The 23324-nt window shown below is 40.7% G+C and overlaps 1 long non-coding RNA gene across 1 annotated transcript; it reads left to right on the forward strand.

Annotated features, from left to right (window-relative positions):
* Window positions 1-1187: 1187 nt before the first annotated feature.
* On the forward strand, window positions 1188-23039 carry LOC114057661. The gene is made up of 3 exons (XR_003571272.1): window positions 1188-1267; window positions 21604-21609; window positions 23030-23039. It is a non-coding gene; the product is annotated as an uncharacterized LOC114057661 (long non-coding RNA).
* Window positions 23040-23324: the final 285 nt, after the last annotated feature.

Consider the following 23324-nt stretch of genomic DNA (forward strand, 5'->3'; position numbering starts at 1 on the left):
ACGCAAAGCACGTGGGTCCAACCAGCAGCAACAGCTGCCAACAAGTCCTTCATGGAATTGCATCCTATCCTGTTCATACAGCAGAAGGTGCCAACAAGCTGAAACTACATACACCCTTAATTGGCAAAAAGGAGAAGCCATTGCACATACATGAGCCTTTCCCCACTATTTAAGTTTGAAAGAGTATCCCCACCACCTTGTTGGAAAACCATAGCAGAATACAAAGAGGTAAGGAATTAACGTGAAGGTTTTATGCATGGGAGCAGCTTCAAAATAGAAATATGATGTCAATTTCTCTTACAGTGAAAACCACAGCAATTAAATCACTTTGGTGAACACAATTATTAAAATTTTCTGCACAGTGACTACATGGAAAATAAATGAGAAAATCCAGCCACAGAAACCCACTACAGTAATCAACAGAGAAAAGGTAAGGATATAACTGTATTAGCTTTAAATTAATGCTGTTGTTGGACAGATGAGATATGTGCTAGAACAAGATACATGAATAAATTATTTGCATAATTTCCAAAAAAGCATATTAATTTATTGCAAATCAAGAAGAGTGTATGCCTTTTTTTACATAATTTCAAGGTAATGGACAGGAAAATAGGAACCGTAGGCGTTCCTCTTAGAGACTTGGGGGAAAAAAACAATGTCAGGATGAGAACTGTTGCATGATTTCATAATTAAAGCTGGAATCCTGAAGTCTGTACTGTGAAATTGCATGATTTTTTTTTTTAAGAACCAATAAGTTATTGCCCTCACTGTTAGAAACTTGCATTTCAGTCTGTAATTCCCAAGATTCAGCTTCCAGCTGACCATTCCCAGTGTATCTCCTTTTCATAGTTTAACCCCAGCCAGCAGCCAAGCACCACGCTGCTACTCACTTCCCCACCAGCAGAATCGGGGAAAGAATCAAAAGGGAAAAAGCTGGAAAACTCATGGGTTGATATAAAGACAGTTAAATGTGAAAAGCAAAAGCCACACACAGAGGCAAAGAAAAACAAGGAATTCATTCACTTCTACCCAAGGGCGGGCAGGTGTTCGGCCAACTCCAGGAGAGCAGGGCCTTATCACAATGATTTGGGAAGACAAACACCATCACTCGAAACATGTCCCACCCCCTTCCTTCTTCTTCTCCCCACTTTATATACTGAGCATGATGTCATATAGAACAGAGTATTCCTTTGGTCAGTTGGAGTCACCTGTCCTTTCTGTGTCTCCTCCCAACCTCCCATGCACCCCCAGTCTCCTCGCCAGCATGGTCGTATGAAAAACAGAAAAGGTTCTGTGTAAGCTCTTCTCAGCAATAACAAAAATAACAAAATAACAAAAACATCAACCCTATGTTCAGCACAAATTCAAAATAAAAGCCACCATGAAGAAAATTAACTCCACCCCAGCCAAAACCAGCACATTCCTAAATTCATTGGCCTTGAGCTGTGAGACAGTCTCTTGCTGCATAAGTACTATGTCACTTTTAAATGTCCTCTGCAGTGAACTAGACTTCTTTTTTTTGCTCTCTTGCAAGAAATACAATGATGAAATGTCGGAAAAAGCCGTGTAGTTGTCTTCTGAACTTTTCCCAGCTAGTCAGTGTACTTGTAAATAAGTATGAGGACAACACATTTGCATTGAGTATTCTGGTAGTACTCTCATTAATGCCAAAACACCAAAACAGTAATAGCATGGCTACATTTTCATTCAATATGTAGCCCACTGAAATTTCCTAATACTACACTTGTCGTTTCTGGCACCAGCCTGTAATGGGAGCTCAGTTCAAGCTCACAGTCACTGCACCTCCTGGGACCCTGAGCAACTGACCCCACATCTGCCCATCCATGCCAGGCAAGCAAGTGCTGCTCACTGATGGTTGGCCTCCCTCTCTGGCTGTGGTACTCATGTCATTTTGGGAAGATAATCTTCTCCCGTGATAACCCTAGTACTTCTAAATAGCTCTTCTGTCTTTGCTTAACACTTCACACAGAATCACAGAATTTGCTGAGTTGGAAGGGACCCACAGGGATCATTGAGTCCAATTCTTAGCCCTGCACAGGACCATCCACACTTCATTAACTTATTCTCTGAAACTCTGTCAGCAATTACTTTGTTCAATACTACTAAAATTAAAGAAAACCCCACATATGAAAACCCCACATAAAGAAAAGCCCACAAGAACATGGGCTTTCTACCCTACCATCTCCCTCTCCCACCCTTGCAGAGGACAAGCATAGCCATTTCAAACAAAGCATCTGAACCTGATCATTGAAACATCTTAATTATTACATTTTTATTCACTTAATATATGCTATAAATATATGATATATTGATTTCATTTGACAGTAATTATTTTTCTAATCATAATGTCACTCTGCCAAAAGTCAGTTGTTTTACTGGAGTCCGTGACAACAGTGCCTTTATCATACAGATTTGTAATTTAATTAAAACTGATACCAAAGAAATACACGAACTGTTTATTATAAAACCATGTTGAATAACACTCATTAGAATGAAGGGATTACAGCTTACACTGTTATCATTAATTGTTATCATTCTTTTCATGATTTGTTAAGGACTGATAAAACGCCAGTTTAAAGCTACCTAGCACCTCCTGTCAATTTATAAACATACAGACAAAACATTAGCTTTCAGTGTGTCCTCCATATCTTCTGTAGGGCTCCCAGAGATGTTTAACTCAAGTAGTTTGGAGAACTCCTCAGCCAGTTGTTTCAGCCCTCCTGGCTGCACTGCAGAACTGCACTGTTCAACTGGAGCAGAGGATGCTCACCATCGATGCTGCTCACACACACACTGCCACATCGCCAGGCATTGCTCTTCCCTCTGGGTACTGACATTTGAATGTGTGCACTCACTGACTAGGTGAAAGAATGAGAGAAGGATACAATACTTCTGTTCTTGTGAGGGAAACAAAAGGCAACATATTTCAAATTTTTCCAGTGGAACTCAATTCTCAAAATACAAATCAGTAAACATTGTCTTTCCTTTCTTGAAAATACTTGAAGAGTAGTGAGGAGCTTTGAAAAGAAAAAAAAAAAAAAAAAAAAGAAGAAAGCTAAAAAAAACTAAAACAAAACAAAAACAAACAAAAACACACAACAAAGAAGCCCAAACCCAAGAGGACAGCACAAGAGCAGAGAGCAAGTAGCACAGGCGGAGACAGGCTGGTAACAAACAGCAGCTGTGCAGGCCCTTGGGAAATCCCCGTGATTGAATCACGACTGTTGACCTCCCAGCCAGGGCTGAAGCACACGGCAAGGCAGGGCATCTTCTGGGAAACAGAAGCCTTTGCTGTGCTACCAGTCTCAAACCTTTCTGATTGCTCTCTGTTAGTCCTTTCCAGCAGCTCTGTACAGTTCCATATTTCACCCTCACGGAGGAATGTGACACTTGCCTAAAAACTTTCCAAGGATGACGACGTGCACACCCCTATGAGTACAAAAGTCACACTGAAGAGTAAATGCAGTAAATATGCCTTCTCTGATCTTGGGATTTTGGAACCCTGCCAAGAACTGGAGTTCCCGTCAGCACTGATGAAAGATACAAATTTTACAGTATGAGCAGGACATGAGGTGAGTGGATGTCAAATAAATTACGATATTCACAGCAAAAGTCAAAGAACACAGAAGCCAAGTAAGAAGTAAGCAAATAAATGATCAGAGTATCTTTCCTGAATTAACAGAAACTTAGGCTCTCAGCATGTTGTTACAGAGTACCATTTTAAGGACCTTGACTGATTACTATCTCTCCAGACTGAGAGCGAATAGTAATGCCCGAGAAGGATTTTGGAAGGTTTCAAAATACCCTAAAGAAAAAAATATAAAGATAATATTCCAAATCTAAATTCTAAAACTAAATCATAATAGAGAGGCGTTACAAAGTACCCATCACTGTGATCTAGATGCATATCTTCTCTAAAATTCATGTCAAAGTAATACATGTATGACAGAGAGAGCTAACCGTAGCTTTTAATGTGCAGACTGAAACACACAGCCTATTTTCCACAAGGATGTTGCTAGTCTAAGATGTTCTAGAGTAGAAACCATCAGCCTATGCAGTGCAGGTATTGCATACTTTCATCTAATTGTTACCTTGAAAATGATAGGACCATGCAGCTTCAATACTCAGAATATTATCAGATCTTTAGCCAGATTAAAGCAGGGTACTATATTTGCTAAACCTCAAGGTAACATGAAAATAGCTATCCATACTCAAAATATTTAGAGCCAGTACAGTCTCTCAGTCAGGGAAAAGTTATTACTGATCACCCCAGTTCTTCCAAGGTCCAGGAACAAAACTGTGTTCCTCGAGTACCCAGGGTTTTGAGTCACTTTCAAAATCATATGGCAAATGAATGTTCTTAGCTGAGGGGCCAGTCCCACTTCCTACATAGTAATGACCCAGGCTGCTGTGGCAACACAAAAGAAAGAGAGTTCTCTCTCGAGTCCAGAGGGTCATCAAGATGATGAAAATGATGGAGTACCTCTCCTGTGAGGAAAGGCTGAGAGAGTTGGGTTTGTTCAACCTGGAAAAGTGAAGGCCTCAGGGTGACCTAACTGTAGCCTTCCAGTATCTGAAGGGAGCTTACAAAAAAGATGGAGAGGGACTTTTTACAAGAGCATGTATTGACAGGACAAGGGAGAATGGCAGTACTGCAAGATGGTGACAGAGAAGGTAGAAACATAAATCTGCACTCAAAACCAGCAGGGATAAGTGGGATTCCACTTATTCTAAATTGTGGGTGACTGCATCTGCAAACAAAAGAGATGATGAAAAGCCTAGTGATTCTCAGTGAAGGTACCATTATAAGAGAGGAATAACAGAAAAATAGTCTTATCTGTCCTCTGCATTCCCCAATATCCTCCTTATAGCTTTCATTCTCGGCAAAGGTGTTTCCTTCTCTTTACTCCCAACACCTAAGCACTGGACTGAATTAACTTGCAGGTATGTCTAGACTACTGCATGTATGATTAATCTAGACTTGAACCTGCAATTATCAGCATTAGAGCTCGTTTTGAGTAGTGTGGAGGTTTTTCTTACAAAATTTTCCCTTTGCATCTTCCAAGCTAGCTCTGAATACTTAAAACACATTTCTCTCTTCTTTGAACATATTACTTTTAAAAACAAAAAAACAAAAAAGCAATCAAGAGCTATGAAAACAGCTTGGAAAAACTAAAGTAGTTTTCACTTTGTTCTTCCAATAAATATTCCTGACAATATTGACTAATACTGAATAGTTAATATTACATCATTTTAAAAGCTATGGTAGAAATTACTGAGTATAGGCAAAAACTTAAAACTTGAGCATCTCACTGTTTCTGATTACAGATGTTATTGGTTGCTGTGGTCTCATGGGGAGGACTTCAAAAACGACCTGTAGTTGCAGCTATATTTACTGACTATTCAGATAAACCCTTGAGTAGATTATCCACTGTATTAAGCTAATGGGGATATTGTCTCCAGAATATTCTTATGGGGTTTCCCTGTTATATGGACGTTATTACGTTAAAACCTTAGTGAATTAATTTCATGGTAAAATACAAAAACAGGAGGAAAAGGGGATGATTTATCCATCTGGAAGGCATCTATATGCAGACAGACAGCTGGTTTTAGCAGACTATATTTTTCCTTTGAATCTATAAGTCAGATCTCAGGTCCAGTATTCTGCTTCCTTTTAAAAAACACAACAGATTATCAAGGGCATAGTGCATATTCAAGGGCTCTGCAGAAGTGCTTCCAGTGTAATATTGCTGGACCAGGGAGGAAACCAGGAAAGAAGTATAAGCAAGCAAAACCCACTCTTCTTTCTGAGCTATATGCAATCAGCACAGGGTCCGTGCTGTGATTTTCTTCCAGTTCCATGTTCAATGCAGTTCTCCCCTTGAGGGAAATCCATGCAAGAGGAAGTGATTTTGTATGTGTCCATACTCTATTTTCATATTTCCACATTTACTATGGCAATTCATTGTTTTGTAAGCCTACCACCATATGATGAAATTTTATTGCATTTAAGCTTCATGATAAGTATAGCACCTAGCATACCTAATTATTACTGCCTATGATCATCACCATAGAAAGCTACATTCCAAAATTGTTCAGAGTAGACAACCCCCCAGTCCCAGGTCCTTCCTCATTATGACACAATTAGTATGATAAATGGGGATGGTTATTTGGTTACAGAAAATAATGGTACTGCTTGCTCATCACAAAATGGGGAGAAATAATTAAATATTACAAGAAATGGTTTAATAATTAATAATGGTACCTTAGTCACCTGCAAATAAAGCTGAAGTCCATCCAGGTGTTCATTACCAGCTGCAGTTCAAAGCCAAAATGGCCTTAACCTCAAAATAGCTACCTGAATTAATGTAGTAGGCAGAAGGATAAAACCATGCTTGTCCTTGGCAGGAGTGCTGCAAGGTGCTTGAGACTCAATATGTACAGTCAAGCTGAAGCTGGAGTTGGTAATCATTCTGGCTAAAGCATCTGCAGCCTGAGGTGCTGTGAGTGCATCCTCAGTGGCTCCCTAATTCTTAAGTACCATCCTTGCCAGTACCTCCCTGTCCACAGAGTGACCTAAACAGCACCTGAGGATCCAATTTTTTAATACACGTTGAATTAAGGAAGACTATTCTGAGACATGTGGTCAGTACTAGGTTAAATGAAAAAGGATTCACTTTTCTGTCAACTTAATTACAAATACAGCATTACGTAATCTCATTTAATTGTACCCTTCACCTCTTTAACATCCTCAGCCTTCTGTCTCAAGCCATCTCTCCTCAGGAAACACCTCCTGCTGACTGAAACTGCATTCTGATAATTAAGCTCAGTATCCTCTTTTCTCCCAGGGGTACACAAGACCATGTCAGTGTCATAGAAATCAAACACAACAGGGCTCAGCAGCACCTCAAGAGGATCACCTAATTCACCTCTTCGTCCCAAAGGCAGGATCAACTTCTTCTAAATTGTTCTTGACAGAAGTTCATTTAATCTGCTTTTAAATCCTCCAGTGGCTCCAGAGCCTCCCTCAGCAATCCAGTCTGTGATCAGCCTCCTTTACCATTAGAAAACTTCTCCAAATGCTCAGGCTACATTTTCTTTACTGTAATTTAGCCCATCACTTCTTATACCAGTCTGCCGAAGGTAAAGCTGCATCAAGTCAGAGAATTTTACTTGACTTAATTTACTGCCAACCCACACAAACTGACAATCACTGGTTCACAGTGAGGGGGGAAAAAAAACAACCAACCAACCAAACAAAACACAAACCAAACAGAAATCACTGTTCAAAAACCTATTTAACTCCTGCCCTTCCCCTTCCTGCTCTCAAGCACCCTTATTTTTGCCTTTTCTTAATCTCAGTGCACTAAAATTCCTCCAGTGAGGCATGAGTGCATGGGAGGCTGAAGCAGTGTAATTCATTTTAGCACCCTATGGTCAATGGCTTCCTGCCATGCTGCTCTTCAGTTTCCCTTTCCCATTATGGATTGGCCATGAATCCTGGTCCCTCAAGGATGTTCCAGTCCCATTATGGGTCAACCATGGCGACAGTACCTCTGTTGTGTCCTTTCCCCAAGCATGTTCAAGCATGCAGATTTATTGATTTCTCCAAACAAACTGTTGTCCAGGGGTAGACATGACATTCCCTCTGTAGACAGGAAATTTTGGGAGGAGAGGTTGGCAACAGTGCAATGCAACATGATCAGCTTCCCTTCAGGCTCAGGGCCCTCACCTCTAGGCTCCTAAGACAGTTGCACTGCAGCCAGTGGTCAACACCTGCAAGACAGATCCTTGCCTCCCTCATAGTACTTTTGTCCTCTTTGTCTTTTTTACCCTCTGTTCCCAGTGCTTCTCCTTAGAACAAGTAAAGTGTGGTGCTGGTCTCGGGCTGCACAGGAAGGGTTTGACTTCTGCCCAGATATCTCTCGAGGCAGCTACATACAGCTCATCTCCATCCCTGCCAGAGTCCTGAACTGCTCAGCTGCTCAGAACTGCTCTTCTTATCAACCCTGTTACTTTTGAAATCAGGCTTCCTCCTTTCATGTATTTCAGTCTCATTGCTCCACTGCTGAAAGGTACTTACACATGCACTTAAATGCTTTCCTTTGCTTAATCAAAGGCTGTGTACTTGTATGCAAACACACTAATTGCAGGCAAAATTGCTCTTATGTAAGCCACTACCCGATGTTTTTCATGGAGTTGGAAATGCACAACAAAGACCTCTACGCCCATTGAACATTTTAGGAAAAGCTTTTAACTTTGGGTGAGGAAATGTGTCATGGGGAATTTAAGTGCATTATCATCAATATCATCAGAAGAGAAGAATAATTTATTCCTGACAGTTGTCTTTAACAGCATGTCATTAGAATGATCCCTTTATAGCACCCATTCATTTACATGACATCTTAAGTCATACCCATCCATCTTCCTCAGCAGATAAAAGACTATCATCCTTCTAATATCTCATTTTTTCATTTGAAAGCCTGAGTCAAAAATCATTTCACAAGCCTTAACAAGTCCAGCCTACCAATTTCCTGGAATCTTCAGGCACTTTCTAGGGCCATCTCTTCTTCCTTCCTTTCTGTCCCCACCCCACTTCTCACCTCCCAACCTTGTAAAAAAATAATAAGTACAAAAATGCAAGACACTTCCTGAAGGAAGGACTAAGCAAAACAGACCATTTTTACCAACCCAGATCACTGATAAGCACATGATTTTGTCATCAAGAAGCCTGTCTGACCAGATGGAATATACACTTCATCTGTTTGGTTTTCAAAGCCACACCCACCCCATCCAACCCCCGGCAAAATAATCTGAGTTAGAGAAGATTAACAGCACATATGAGGACAGCTGTCCCTCTGAGATGCTCAGAACAGACAACAAACCAGCTGTGATTGGGTGACCAGCCTAGAAGAGGCTCTTTGCTCTGGTGCTATATAGAATTCTCATAATAGTTGATATCTGATCTCAAGTTCCTATCTTAGATTACTACAATTCATTTTCTGCTCATATCTCTCAGTAGAGATAAATATCTCTCACTAGAGAGATAAATATGCACATGCCACATTGTGCTTTCCTCACTTAAAGCAATCAGAGAAACCAAGGTTACTTCTACACATATTTACATCTTCATAACCTGGAACCATCTTCCTGCAGCTGACCAGCTTATTTTAAATTCAACTCCTTTTGAATTTTTGTGGCAATTCTCAGTAAATAGATGTGCTTCCTCTCCTTTGAAAGTAAGTATCATACTTGGGTTCTTAACACAACTCTCACTGATCCATCCAGCTTTACACCTTCCCTCTTCAAGGACCGTAACACTAAGACTTGCCATTCCATACCCTGCATTTAGATAGTTAAGGTCCAATCAGTGGCAACTGAAAATAATGGTGTGGTATTAAATCAGACTTGCAGGATGTGTTCTCTTCATATGAAGACTATCTCACAGAGTAACTGTGTTCAGTCTATGGAAAAACTCCATGTACTGACTCACAGAGTGCTTCTTTACATATCGTAAGGCTTAGTAGCCCAGCCTGATGTTAATTTTTTGCACTGCTGGCACTGGATGTCAGCATGCTGTCACCAAAGGAACACAATGTTATGAGAGGGCTTTTAGTACAAAGACTACTTATCAATGGAAGAAAAAAAAAAAGTAAGAGAAGCCATTCAAGATCTTGTAATATAATTAGCACAGTGTAATAGATAAGAGCTTTAACACAGAAACAACCTCCTTGATGGCAGAGGGAAACATTAACATTTTTCTCTTCTGCTTCAGTGTTAAAGAACTCAAGTTTATTCTTCATGCAGCTGAAGGAGTTTCTTCATAGCCAAGTCAGTACCACTCAGCCAAGAGACAAAGAATAAAACCTGTACATTTCAGTAAAGGTAAACCATCAGATTGGTAGCTTGTTTGGTGATGGATAATGAAATGCACATTTATTTCTTGCTACCTCCTGCTCCAATAGGAAAATGGTAGTGCAAGCCACAATCCCCTCAGTCAAAACATACAAACAATAAAACAAATATATCCAGAACTCACCTCACTATGTTTAGCACATGACATTGAATCTGAACTTTCAGTCGTCCCAAAAGCAATCCTCTCCCTGAATTCACAGGGAAATCTTCTCCCTGTATTTTGTGCATACACAAGTCAGATTTTACAGTAGGCTATCAGACATATATTTCAAGTCCATGATTTAGTGGTGAGTTGGATTTTAAATATTTAAAATTAGGAAGAACTCTTTGGAGTTATATGGTATGGGGAAGGTTTTCTCCTTGTTTTTTATGTTTGCACATTATAGTGTTGCACAGTTGGATATGTCCATTTTTCATGGATACGTGTAAGTGAGTGAGGCTGATAAATAAACAGAACCAGGAGGTACAGGATTCTGGATAACTGAAAGTTACCCAACACATGTGATAATTATGGATTTTTATCAAAAAACACAATGAGAACTCAACCCAAGCAGGGACATTTGCACTTTCTACTCACATCAGTAGCAAGTAAATCCATCTGTTAGACCAAATCTCTGTCGAAGTGATGCACTGAGTACAATTTGCTGCTAAAGCTGCAGTATCTCTGAAAAGGTGAAAATAGAGTCCTTTGAGCAATCAAAGACCCTGGGTCATCATATATATTTATACAAGAAGACCCTTCCTGTTACTCTTCTTATTTTAGCCAAATTCTGCTTTGAGTAGATACATTTTCCAGTCTGCATGCTCTCTACTTTTAATGAGATGCTCTGAGTGGGACTCAGCTAGAGTTTGAAACACAAGACTCGAGGTGTGGCAGGTATCACTGGGAAGTCTACAGAGGGACTCAGAGATCACTGCCCCATAGGCTTCTACTCCAGAGGCATGAGTCATTCTTGGGGTGATACCAACCAACCTGTTGTCTGTGTGTTGACCATGCTGACCAGAATTTAAATATCTTCTTCACGTATACAAATAGGCTTCTCAATCTGGAACTAAATCTCACTATACATGGCTAAGCAAATTCTCTGGCTTTCTTTCTAAAACGCAGCAAACGATGTTGCTGACATTGAACTGCCACACAACATCCACACATTACCAAATTTCAGTTTGAAGTGGAAAACAAACAAACAAACAAACAAAGCCTTTCTTTCCAATATTACAGAACCACAGAATCACAGAATGGTTGAGACAGGAAAGGTCCTCTGGAGTTACTGTGTCCAGCCTTCTCTGCTCAAGCAGGACTACCCAGGGCTAAGTGCCAAGGAACTTGCCCAGATAACTTCAGATTATCTCCAAGGATGCAAGGATGGAGACTCAACAACCTCCCTGAGCAATCTGTGCCAGTGTTCAGTCACTCTCGTGGTGGTTTTTTCCTGTGGTTCCACATGCCACCTGAAGCAGGCTACTTTTAATGGGAACTTTTAATGGCAACAAAATTCCTTGTGAGCACAACACTGCCATTTGTGACTTCAGACTAAAAACTACAGATGCACTGCTAAGAACTACTAATGCACCACTACTCTTGCCCTTTGCGACTTGAAGAATAAAGCTGACTGTACTCATCCATACCCTCACATCTGTGAAGAAATGATCTTCATAGATCTTTAGAAATCTATGAAGAGAATTGAGCAAACCACAGGAAGGACTAATGTCTGTAAGACAGAAGCAGAACTGGCTTATGTAACCAGCTTCATGTGTATTTTAACATTATTTCTTTTAATCATAGCAGTCAATAAATTAAATCTGAATTTGAAAGGTCATTTAACAAAAGTAGGAAAAATGCACTCTTCTACTCTTCATATTTTTGCATAGAAAAAAGAATTTGAAAACAAGACTAAGAGCTTTATGCCTGTGGTAGATGAGCATTGCTATATTCCCTTCAGTAAGACTCACCAGATGATAATAGTTTAAAATAGCCTGTGCTTTTAAGATGTGTAGTTTTCAAATCACACATATATATATATGTTTTAATTCTAATATATGCTAAGAAGATAGAAGACCAGTAATTTAAACAACCAAACTCCCTCCCCCCAAAAAAACACAAACCAACAAACAACCATTCAGAGAGTTGACTGAGTGTTTTTAATGGCCTTAAAATGCCTCCTAAGACAATTAAGGTACTCATATAACAATATTTGTTCCTAGTGCCTAGCATGTACTGTAACAACTATTCTGGGCAGCCCCAATTATTTCTGTTTGGATTGTTTAAGGCCTTTGACTTTTTCTAACCTACTTTGATTAGCTTGCAGAGAGAGGGACAGCAAAAGTGACATGGCTTTCATTTCATGTACCATTCCAGAAAACCCTTACAGTAATCAGTGAAAATCATGCTAGATAAGGATATGCTGCAATAAATGTTAATGTTATACCCTATTGCAAAGCAAATCTTGTAACTTAATGCAGCAAAGATGCTGTACATGTTGCATATTTATCTCTCTTCTGAAAAAAAAATTTATCCCTAGTGAGAGAAGGATACACCTGAATATAGAAGTCATATCTCTCAGCCAAAACAACACCAGGGTACATCTTTGGCACTATTTTCATTCTCTTATGTTATTATTAAGCAACTTTTCACATACACCAAGTAAACAAGATTTTTTGCCAGCACATTTCTAATTTGATGGATTGTGACTTTTATCTCTCAGCAAGATTCGATCTTAGCATGTCCTTTTATATGGCTACTACTTAAGACACTGAGCCATGGCAGTATCTCACATGAACCATTTATAGAATACAAAAAATAGTTTAAAAATGCAAGAGAGGGAACCAGTCACTTCTGCAGTAATTGGGGAGTGTTGCTGACGCATACAGAACGTGACCCATGACATCCATGATGACTGAACCTTACAACATACTTCACTGGTACTTGACTCTCAGTTTTCTTTTGACACTCATGGCACTTCAGTGCTACCCTTGAAATTTAACTGGTTTTGACAGTGTGTGTCTTCTTCATATACTGTTATAAGAATAAAAAGAAAGGTAAAAAAGAAACATCTTTACCTTCTGATCCCCCCTACTCCCCAGTCTCTCTTCCTCCTTTCATGGAGGAAAGGAATAAACACAGAGCTCTTGTGACCAGAAGCTACAGGTTTCCTGGGAGGGTGCATAATAGAACTGGGCCACATTATCTTCCAAACATCTCATGGACAACTAGGTAACAACCTTTTACATAGTGCCTGCCTGCCTAGAGAAGCAAGTAAATACATATTCATCTAATCCCCTGCTGTTCCCCAGGAGAATTTGTCAGGCTCTGCTGACTTCTGGCAAAAACTCAGGTGAGGAAAGAGTCAACAGCATCTCTGTGTTGGTCTCAGCAACTAAGCATTTAAGTGGCATCAAATCACTTAAGAGAAACAAAGCCAGAAGTCTTGCAAAGGCAACAGCTCCTGAGCCCTGTGTCAGTGCCACCAGAATTCACAAGTAGAAGGTTTTTATTCTAGCATCCCAGAATATTGCCCACATCAAAGAATAGTGCATGATAATGGCATTAGAACACATTAATTCAGTGAGATCAAAGCTTAGCAGTCTGCTTCCAACACAGGATGGTTCATGATGAATGGTCCATGATGGCTGAACAAGGAAAGCACTTAAGAAGCCACACAAGTGCAGAATTGTCTGTCCCTCCTCTACCACTGGGGGCTCCACGATTTCCTGAGTTGGGCCTATATATTTAATTTTTGTAATTTTTTTTAAGCTATTTAGAGTTTGGTTTAGAGTTTTTAAGCTATTTAGAGTTTTTTTCCTGTGACAAAAACTTCCAAATGCAGTTTTGAAAAGTCACTGACAGACCATCCACTAAGGGAAGTCACCAAGCAAAACCCAAGGAATGCCTGAGCAAGCCAGAAGTAATTTTTTTAGTTTGGGCTTCACAATGTTTTTCAAAGGACAGGGTCTCTAATTTTCCTCCTCCACTCTTCAGACTTGAAAATAGCAATATCAGTGAGCTGCCCTCAGAGGATACAAATTCTGGTATTTGTCAGCCTCACACACAGGAATTTGGAGGTGAGTGCTTCCATAATTGCATCCTATCTGGATGTGCTATGATGCTCTCGGGTCCTACTATTTCAGGAAGCAGCATGAGTGAGCTGTTCTGTGAGGAAAAGGGAGCTGAGAGCCAAGCATGGTGACAAAGCTGGCAAAGGCAATGGTATCAACAGCAAGAGCTCAGTCTTACCATCCTGTGTGAGGTGAGATCCCAGAACAAGCAAGTCCATAATCAAAGAGTATTGAATAGTTTGAGGTGGAATCATCTAGTCCAATCCCCCTGCAGAAAGCAGAGACATCTTCAACTAGATCAGGTTTTTCACAGCCCCACACAACCTGATCTTGAATATTTCCATGGATGGAGCATCTCTGGGTAACCTGTTTCAGTGTTTGCAACTCTCATTTTAAAAAAAGCCTTCTTCCTTGTGTCTAATCTAAATCAACTCTACTTCAGCATAAAACCATTTCCCTTTATCCTTTCAGTACATGCCTATGTAAAAAGTTTCTCTCCCTCTTTTCTTATAAGTTCCCTTCAGGTAGTGGAAGGCTGGTATAATATTTCCCTAGACCTTCCAGGCTGAAAATCCCAAGTAAGTAATAAGCCATCAGGCCTGAGGTCAAGGAATCAGTCCACAAGTCAGGACCAGGATCTTGTGTGGGGATCAGCACAAGCAACAAGCTGCAACACCTACTGCAGACTGTCCCAAGCAGGAACCAATCTCATTCCCGAGCAGCTGTGGGAAGCCTCTGCCAGGGGAAGTCTTCTTCCAGCATATTCTCAAAAAGTCCCATGACAGAAAAGACTTCTCAAATATCTCTTTCAGACCAGAGACATGGCCTTGAGTGCAGAGGGCCAAACTACTAGGAGGGTTGTGAAATCATGCTCCAGGCTCTGACACTGCCATCCCAGAGGTAAGGGGGGCTTTCCCTGCTGTCTGCATTGCTCCATACATTGGTGTTGCTTCTGTGGAAAATGTTTTATAGGCTGGATGACTGACATGACTTTCTTAAGTCTCTCCTCTCTGACTTGGCCCTTTATTTACTCTTAAAAAAAAAGCTATTGAGTGAATTCCAATTTAGATTATTTGAAATAACAAGATTTTAAAAGCAGTCTAAGCACAGGAAATCACAGTTGGGAGGCCATAGCTGATCCACCAATTTCATCTTTAAAATGGATTTATATTCCATCCTCTCAAAACTCCTATCAAAAAAAAAAAAGCTTCAATCCACAAGAGCTGACACCAGGTCAACAGCATAACGTCTTCTTAACCATCACATTGATGGTACAAGTGTGTTTTCAATGACAGTTTAGCCAACGAAAAATTCCCCTGTCCAAGTGTTGCTATAATTCAAAACCTAACTGAAAGTTACAGAATCACCTCAACACTTTTCATCACTTAAAATAAGACTTTGTGAGTAAACTGCATGTAATTTCAAGCCAAAATATGTGCATCAAATCTAACTGAAGGGACTGGTACAGGCAATAATGAACTCAGAATGACTACTCTTAGGATTAAATACTGTATGCAGGAACCAGCAATTTTAACCTCATTAACTGTAATCTCAGTTCACTAAATAATTTGCACAATCACTATTTCTTAATTACCAGCACAGATTTAAAAGAAAAGGTGTAAAACTGTGGAGACACCATTAAGTAAAAAGTTGCTACAGAATATTTACTAGGTTCTCCTCCAGTAATTTAAATTCACTCTGCCTGAAAATCGATCTTGGAAGAACACTGACTATTAAAACTATGGTCCTTCCAAATTTGTCTGTTGCTTTGCAAGAATTTAAGATGCAACCTGTGAAAATGGAGAGAGATGTAACAAACTCTAGATCCAATACATGGAGGTCAGCCTAATGATTTTTTTTGTTGGCAGCCTTGCATACAAATTTAAGAGCGATGGGAATGGGCTCTGGATCAGTTTTCTGCTTCGATTAATCTGGGTGGTACGGTGGTGATGTTCACAACAATCATTTAAGAAAGCAGTACACAAATAAGTGAACTGGCTTGAACTTGACATCCACTGATGAGAATCGGAGATGGGGAAAAGTATTATCTTGGAAAGAAGGAGACAAGACAGCAACAGGGACATTTACAAGTTCCCAGGGTAAGGATCACTGTTGAACTACCACCTTAGTAACTAGAACATTTTGAATGGAAAAACAAAGGGATAGAGGAAAAAGTTCCAGGACATCGCTTGGGAAATTAGCAGGGAACAGAAGGGGAGAATGAAGGAAAAATGACTTCTCTGAAGGGCATGCTGAAGAAACAATCAATCACAGAAAGAAGAAGAGAAGCAAAGTATCACAGTCACAGCTGAAAGCAGCACAGGAGTCAGGCAGGTTCTTTCTTTCCCCACAGTGCTGAAGGAAGCTGCCTTCTCAAGAAATCAGAAGTCAAATGCTGATTTTGAGTTTAGTTGCATAAGGTGGCTTTGGAAATGTTTTTAATAGAATTGACTGGGACACAGAAATTGCTTCAGTTTTAGTGCAAAAACAAAATTTGCATGAATTGGTTCATTATAATTCTTTCGTATGTTGCTTTTCCCCTCATTCTACAGCTGTGTAATGCATGATAGCAAGAAAACTGTCCCCACTAGGACTACAATAATACATATTGTACAATAATAGAATATGAATGAATACGAATGAGCCACAACATAATGAATTTGTAAAATCTACAGAGGCAAGAAGTCCATTTTTTTTTATTTGCTAAGAAATAGACTACAGAAGCATTTAACCAATTATCTGTAGATTCTGCCCTTTTCTCAGCATATCTGGAAGCACAGGCTCTTCCCTGACACCTCAGGAGAAAAGCTGCCAAGCATGACTCTGACTCTGCTGCTGCAGCTACACCCACTCCTGTACTCTGGCAGCATCAGGGAGCAGCAGTCTCCTTCTTTTTCTTCCTGTGAATGTGTGAGTGTCCACCAGTCCTAGCACTGAGCCATCTCAGACATGCTGCTGCCAGTGGCTAACCTAGCCACCATCATCCTGAAATCTGGAGGGAACACAATGAATTCCTCCTTAAGGCATGTCCACTTCTGTTGATTGTCCCAGTTGTGGGGTCTTCTCTTAACACAGTGCAGTTAAGAAGCTGTTGTTGTTTCACACTAGATATGTGCACATGTATGTAATCTGTAAGAACTACCTTCCTTTCTAGAGATGGAAAGTTTATCTTTCTCTCTGGTATTTTGGATTCTTAGTGATGTTCCCATAGAGGAGCTCTGTTCATCTCCCTGTAAGTGCCAGTCTGGATTGATTTCCTTTCCTCAGCAAATTCCAGTCACTCCCTCTAGAATGATTTCCAAATCTTCCCAGGATCTCTCTTTGGCAGTTGGCTGCAGTCCAGGTCCTTCTGGAACCTGATGTCTCATTAAGGACATTTTATTAAGTGTAGATTTGGGACTAAGTTGTGACAAAAGGGGAAATCATTTTAGTTTCTGCTTTCACCCTTAACAACATGCTGTGTATATGGATTTCTGTCTCTAAACCAGCTCCTGAAATGTTTTAGTGTTCCTTCAGACTTAGCAGTGATATAAAATAGCAGCAGCTCAGTTCAGTGCTTTAGCAGTATTTTATTACTTCCAGTGTCTGATCCAGATATTCTAAAGTTAGTTTGTGGATCTCAGCACTGTGCCTCTGCCTGCCTTTAGGCTACAGCCTTCTCAATACCTGCTGCATTGGTACAGTCCCCAGCCAAAGATCCCCCCTCACCCACCACAACTGTTCTGAGACACAGCAGTGACGTCTGCAATAAAACTAAATGTGGGTTTTTTCCTGGCTCACACAGAGTGTGTCAGGCTTAGAAATGTTTTTTATACTGTCCTAGGAGAGAAATTTAATGTGTCCAGCTACTCCTGAGTTTTGCAGGGTCATTTTCTCAATCCAGGGAGGCATATGCACAACACAGCAACTCAAACAGACACAGCAACCAGTGCTCCAAATTTTGGCTTCACTTCATCTCATTACAAAAAGCAGCTCATGTCCTGCTGTGGAGGAGGTGCAGGATTATGCAGGAGGTCAGACTCCATCATTCTGCTGATCCCTTCTGTCCTTTACTGTCTAAAAATAAGTTTTCAAAGCCCTTCTTAGGTCTAATGGAGGCTTCATAAGAAATCCTTGAACCCAGATCCATAGCTGGATTCATGCAAACAGCTGAATGGACCCATTTGCAAGTCCAGGCTCTGATCCAGCAGAGAGATACATTAATATTCACTTTACTAGCAGTTTTTAAAATTGTAAATGTTGATGCTTGATTCTGTACTTCCTGCAATTTCTTTTAAGTAACTTTCTCAAAGGACAGTTGACTAATATTCAGTACTCAGCTTTGTACAGGAGCTGGTGGTCACAAAAAGTGCAAAGCAATATTCCATCAAATTTCCTTGTCCTTCTGCACTTCCTTGGGTTATTGGCTGTTCCTCTTGAATATTTGATTTACAGCAGCAGCACGGGTGATATTACGAGTTTCTTCTTATATCCTTAAGCTAATAATTCACTATACAATAGGAAGTTAGCATAAGAAGATTGAAAATAGTAAAAAAAAAAAAAAAAAAAAAAAAAAAAAAAAAAAAAAAAAAAAAAAAAAAAAAAAAAAAAAAAAAAAAAAAAAAAAAAAAAAAAAAAAAAAAAAAAAAAAAAAAAAGTTTTGGGAAATATCTACTTCCTGAGATGACAAAAGTTGGATCAACTTTTTTTTCCTAACCAAAAATCACATTATTTTCATAGCTATTTTCACATTATTTTCACAGCAGCTGCTGAACATGCTTATGGCAATTTCCACTTTAGAAATAACCATGATTTTTGGAGATCTGTCCTGTATTAAAATGTTTGGGCCTAGTAATATCTGGTATCTGAGCAACACAATATTACATAAAATCTTGGATTTTAATAACATTTCTGGATATGGATCAGTTAATAAACTTTGTTTCACCAACCACCTAATAGATATCCAGCTACAACTGCTTAATGAATGTTTCCCCAAAATGAAATCTGTAATATTTCAGGTTACCAGACTGTAAGAAAAATCCCCTGCAGATTCAGTTCTACATAGCTGAGGTTCACTTTATTTCCATTGGCAGCATTTTCACCTTCAGAAATCTTCTCATATAGCATTGTGGTAGTCTTTTATGCTCCCAGTGATTATTTACTGAACAATCTGCTAAAATAGGTTGCTGGAAGCAGAAGGCCAACCGTTTCCATGCAGTCCAACTTCCATAAGTGCTCTGTCCTTCTGGAGGTTGAGCAGGGAGATGTAGGCATGCAGCCTTTCCCAGGGACAGGCTTGAAATGCCTGAACATTACATTAGGACTAAAAGCTGCACACTGAACTTAAGTGAGCCCAACTGCAAATGTTAAGCCCTCTCCCTGCTCTAGGGTGCAAAGCACAGAGCTTCACCTCACAAAGAAAGCTGTACAGGCTATGACAGGCAGCTGCCACGTGATGCCCTCAGTTGCAGGTGTCAGGTGTGTGAGACCACCAACCAGGTATCGCCTATGCGGTGGCTGGAAGGCATATAACATGCCCTGGACAAGACAGTGACACCTCAGGCTGCACACTTCCACCTTGCTTTTATGGGAAGGGAAGACTGGAGACTGGGAACAAGCCCCAGTGCTTGAGCTTACATTACAAACCTGACGCAGGGAGATGCCAGCCAGCCCTAGTATGAATCCAAGATGGACAAGCACAGGCTTCTTTTGTAGTCCTGTTGTACAGTCCCAAGCTCAAGCCAATAAATCAGCTTCCTTTTCCCCATCTTAACACTTTAATAGCCCCTGCTATAGACGCTGCCTCATAATATTATCACAAAAAATAATGTTTGTGATAATAGTGGAGTTGAATCAGCAGTTGAATTAGTGAGTGCAACTCCGGGATGGAGCTGATGATGAACAGTGCATCACTGACTGTAGAGAGGCAGCCACAGCTATGGTAACAAAAACATTGGGGACTGTGGTTCCTGTGATAAACAACAAGGAAGTGTCCTTGCTGCTTCTACCAAAGCATTGTATAACAGCACTACTGATCAACTGCATGTAGGTGACATAGCAGTTGCCAACCTGCTAATTTATTGGGGTTTATCAAGCAAATAGCAGTAGTGGCTGTGGAAGAATTATCAGCAAATGCGAAAATGGATTTTGCTTCATAAGTGTCAGGACAGTGTAATACATTGGTAATGGGACAGTGGCAGACAGCCCCTCTGTTTTTCCAAAATGAGAAATTAGAACAGTTCAGCCAAACCAATGGTGTGCATTTCTCTGGAGTTCATGAACTGGCTTTTGACAGAAAAACACACAGACAGGAAAAAGGGGAAAAAAAAAACACAAAGACATACACAAAGCTGAAACTAAGACATCCTAGTTAGGGATTGGCTTTATTTTTTACGGCATAAGCGAAAAGATATCAAAAATGACCTTTTCACTAAGCAGATACCTTTCAATCTTGTCAGTTCAACATAAGTGTGAGTATTGCAGCTGCTGGACTGAATTACAAAATGTCACAAACATCAACAACAGGTGAACCCTCATAGGTATATACACTTGGGTTGCAGTATCATTTTTGCAAAAGAAAGAAAACAGAACAGAGCTTACTGTACCAGCTGAGGTGGGAAGGCAGCACAGGAGAACATCCGGTCCAAGGAGGGAGATTTCACAACCCCTCTGGGCAACTTGTGCCAGAGTTTGATCAGCCTTTGAGTAAATGTTTAAATGGAACTTTCTATATTTCAAACTGTGCCCGTTTCACCTTGTTCTGTCACCAGCACTAGAGGCTGGCTCTGTCATCTTTACTCTCACCTATCTCAACCCAGTCAGGTATTTATGCAAATAAACACAAATAAGTAAGATCCCCTGACTCTTCTCAGCCTCAGGCTGCACAGTCCCAACTTTCTCCATCTCTCCTCATATAACAAAGGCTCCAGTCCCTTAATCTTCTTGCAGCATTTCACTGGACTTGCTCCAGTCCATTAATGTCTCCCTTTTGTGCTGGGGAGCCCAGCACTGGACCCAGAACTCCAGATATATCTCACGAGTGCTGAGTGGACAGGGAGGGTTCATCTCCCTCAGCGTGGTGACACCCTGCCTGTGCCCAGCGCATGGGCACAACCCATCAGGTCTCGTCTGCCAAAAGAGAAGACAAAACTTGCCATAGAATCATAGAATCATTTAGGTAGGAAAAGACCTCTAAAATCATTGAGTCAAACTGTTAGGTTTCCCCTGCCAAGTCCACCACTAAACCCTGTCCCTAGGTGATGGATTTACACATCTTTTAAATACCTCCAGGGATGGTGACCCCACCACTTCCCTGGGAAGCTTGTTCGAATTTCTGACAAACTCTTCTGTGAAGAAATCTTTTCTCATATCAAATCTAAACTTGCCCTGGTACAACCTGAAGTTGTTTCTTCTTGTCCTACTGCTTTTCACTTGGGAGAAGATAACAACATTTCTTCCCTATTACCTTTCAGATGTGTGTAGAGAACAATAAAGTCTTCCCTGAGCCTCCTTTACTCCAAGCTAAAAAAATCTCAGCTCTCTCAGCCACTCTTCGCTTGATTTGTGCTCCTAACCCTTCACGAGCTCTGTTGCCCTTCTCTGGTCATGTTCCAGCACCTCAATGTTTTTTAGGGAGGAGTCCAACACTGAACACAGGATTCAATGTGCAGCCTCACCAGGGAGACAATCACTGCCCTAGTCCTGCTGGCCACACTACTTCTGACACAAGCCAAGATGCCATTGGTCTTCTTGGCCACCTGGGCACACACTGGCTCATGTTCAGCTGCTGTCAACCAACACCTCAAGGTCCTTTTCTGCTGAGCAGCTCTTGAGTCACTCTCCCCCAGCCTGCAGCACTGCCTGGGGTTGTTGTGACCCAAGTACAGGATGCAGCACTTCACTTTGCTGAATGTAATACAAATCCTGTCCATATCCCTCTGCAGAGCCTTCCTACCCTCCAGCAGATCAACACTCTCGCCTAACTTGGGGTCATCTGCAAATCAGCTGAGGGTGCACTCAGCACTTCCAAATCATCAATAAAGATATTAAACAGGACTTGCCCCAAGGCTGAGCCCCGGGGAACACCCCTTGTGATTAGATGTAGGTTGAATGTAACTCCATTCTCCACCACTCTCTGGGCCCAGTCATCTAGCCAGTTTTTACCCAGAGAAGAGTAGACTCATCCAAGTCATGAACAGTCAGTTTCTCCAGGAGAATGCTGTGGGAAATGTACTAAACTCCATGTAGACAATATCCACAGCCTTTCCCTCATCCATTAAGAGGACTACCCTGTCATAGAAGGATATCAGGTTGGTCAAGAGGACCTGCCTTTCCTAAACCCACACGGACTGGGCCTGATCCCCCAGGTGTCCTGTATGTGCCATGTGATAGCACTCACAATGAGCTGCTCCATGACCTTTCCCTGCACAGAGCTCAGGATGACAGGCTCATAGTTCCCCAAATTCTCCTCACAGCCCTTCTTGTAGATGGGGTCGAATCTGCTGACCTCCAGTCAACTCGTTAGCCAAGACTGCTGGTAAATGATGGAAGGTGGCTTGGTGAGCACTTCTGCCAGCTCCCTCAGTACCCCTGCAGCCCATTCACATCCAACTCCATAGACTTTTATGAGTCTAAGTCGTGTAGGTGGTCCCTGTCTTTCAGTTCAGGGTGCTGGGCACCTGGAGAGCAACTGGTCTTACTGACAATTACTGAGGCAAAAAAGGCATTAAGTATCTCAGCTTTTTCCTCATACTCTGTAACTATGTTTTCCCCCACATCCAATAATTGGCAGAGATTCTCCTTGGCCCTCCTTTTTTGATAATGCATTTGTAAAACATTTTTTATTCTCATTCCCTGGTGAAAACTTGATTAATTTCAGGAAGACATTTAGTAGGAAAAATTGTTCATAAATGGGAAAAAACACATGAAAACCCAGACTGAAGGAGAAACTTTCTATTAGGCTGCATAAGGTTTTCCTATGTTCAGGATGAGGTTCATCTCATCACTGTTGGTCACTACTCACCACAACAATATTCATGTACAAAAACACAGTGTGTAGGAGAGGGAGAAAGTTTTTGCTCCCTAATTTGTAGAAGTTGGAAACTACTCACCCATCAATCTAGGAGTGTGAAAGCAGCATCAGAAAGCTGGCTGGGGGAGAACTTTTTCAAATATTCTATGCCAAGGGATTTCTTTTATTCTTGTGCCTAATCTACCTAATATTTTGTCATTTTCAGATAACACTAGCAAACTTTTACAAAAGCAAACTATTCAGATGGAAGCAATGTGTGGAAGCCATATGTGGAAGCTATTCTCTAGCCCTTCTCACTGTGCAGAGACTATAGCTGTTTAAT

Source organism: Empidonax traillii, unplaced genomic scaffold (assembly GCF_003031625.1).
Source record: "Empidonax traillii isolate 1590-97213 ecotype Southwest subspecies unplaced genomic scaffold, ASM303162v1 scaffold140:size1466565, whole genome shotgun sequence".
NCBI classification, from domain to species: Eukaryota; Metazoa; Chordata; class Aves; order Passeriformes; family Tyrannidae; genus Empidonax; species Empidonax traillii.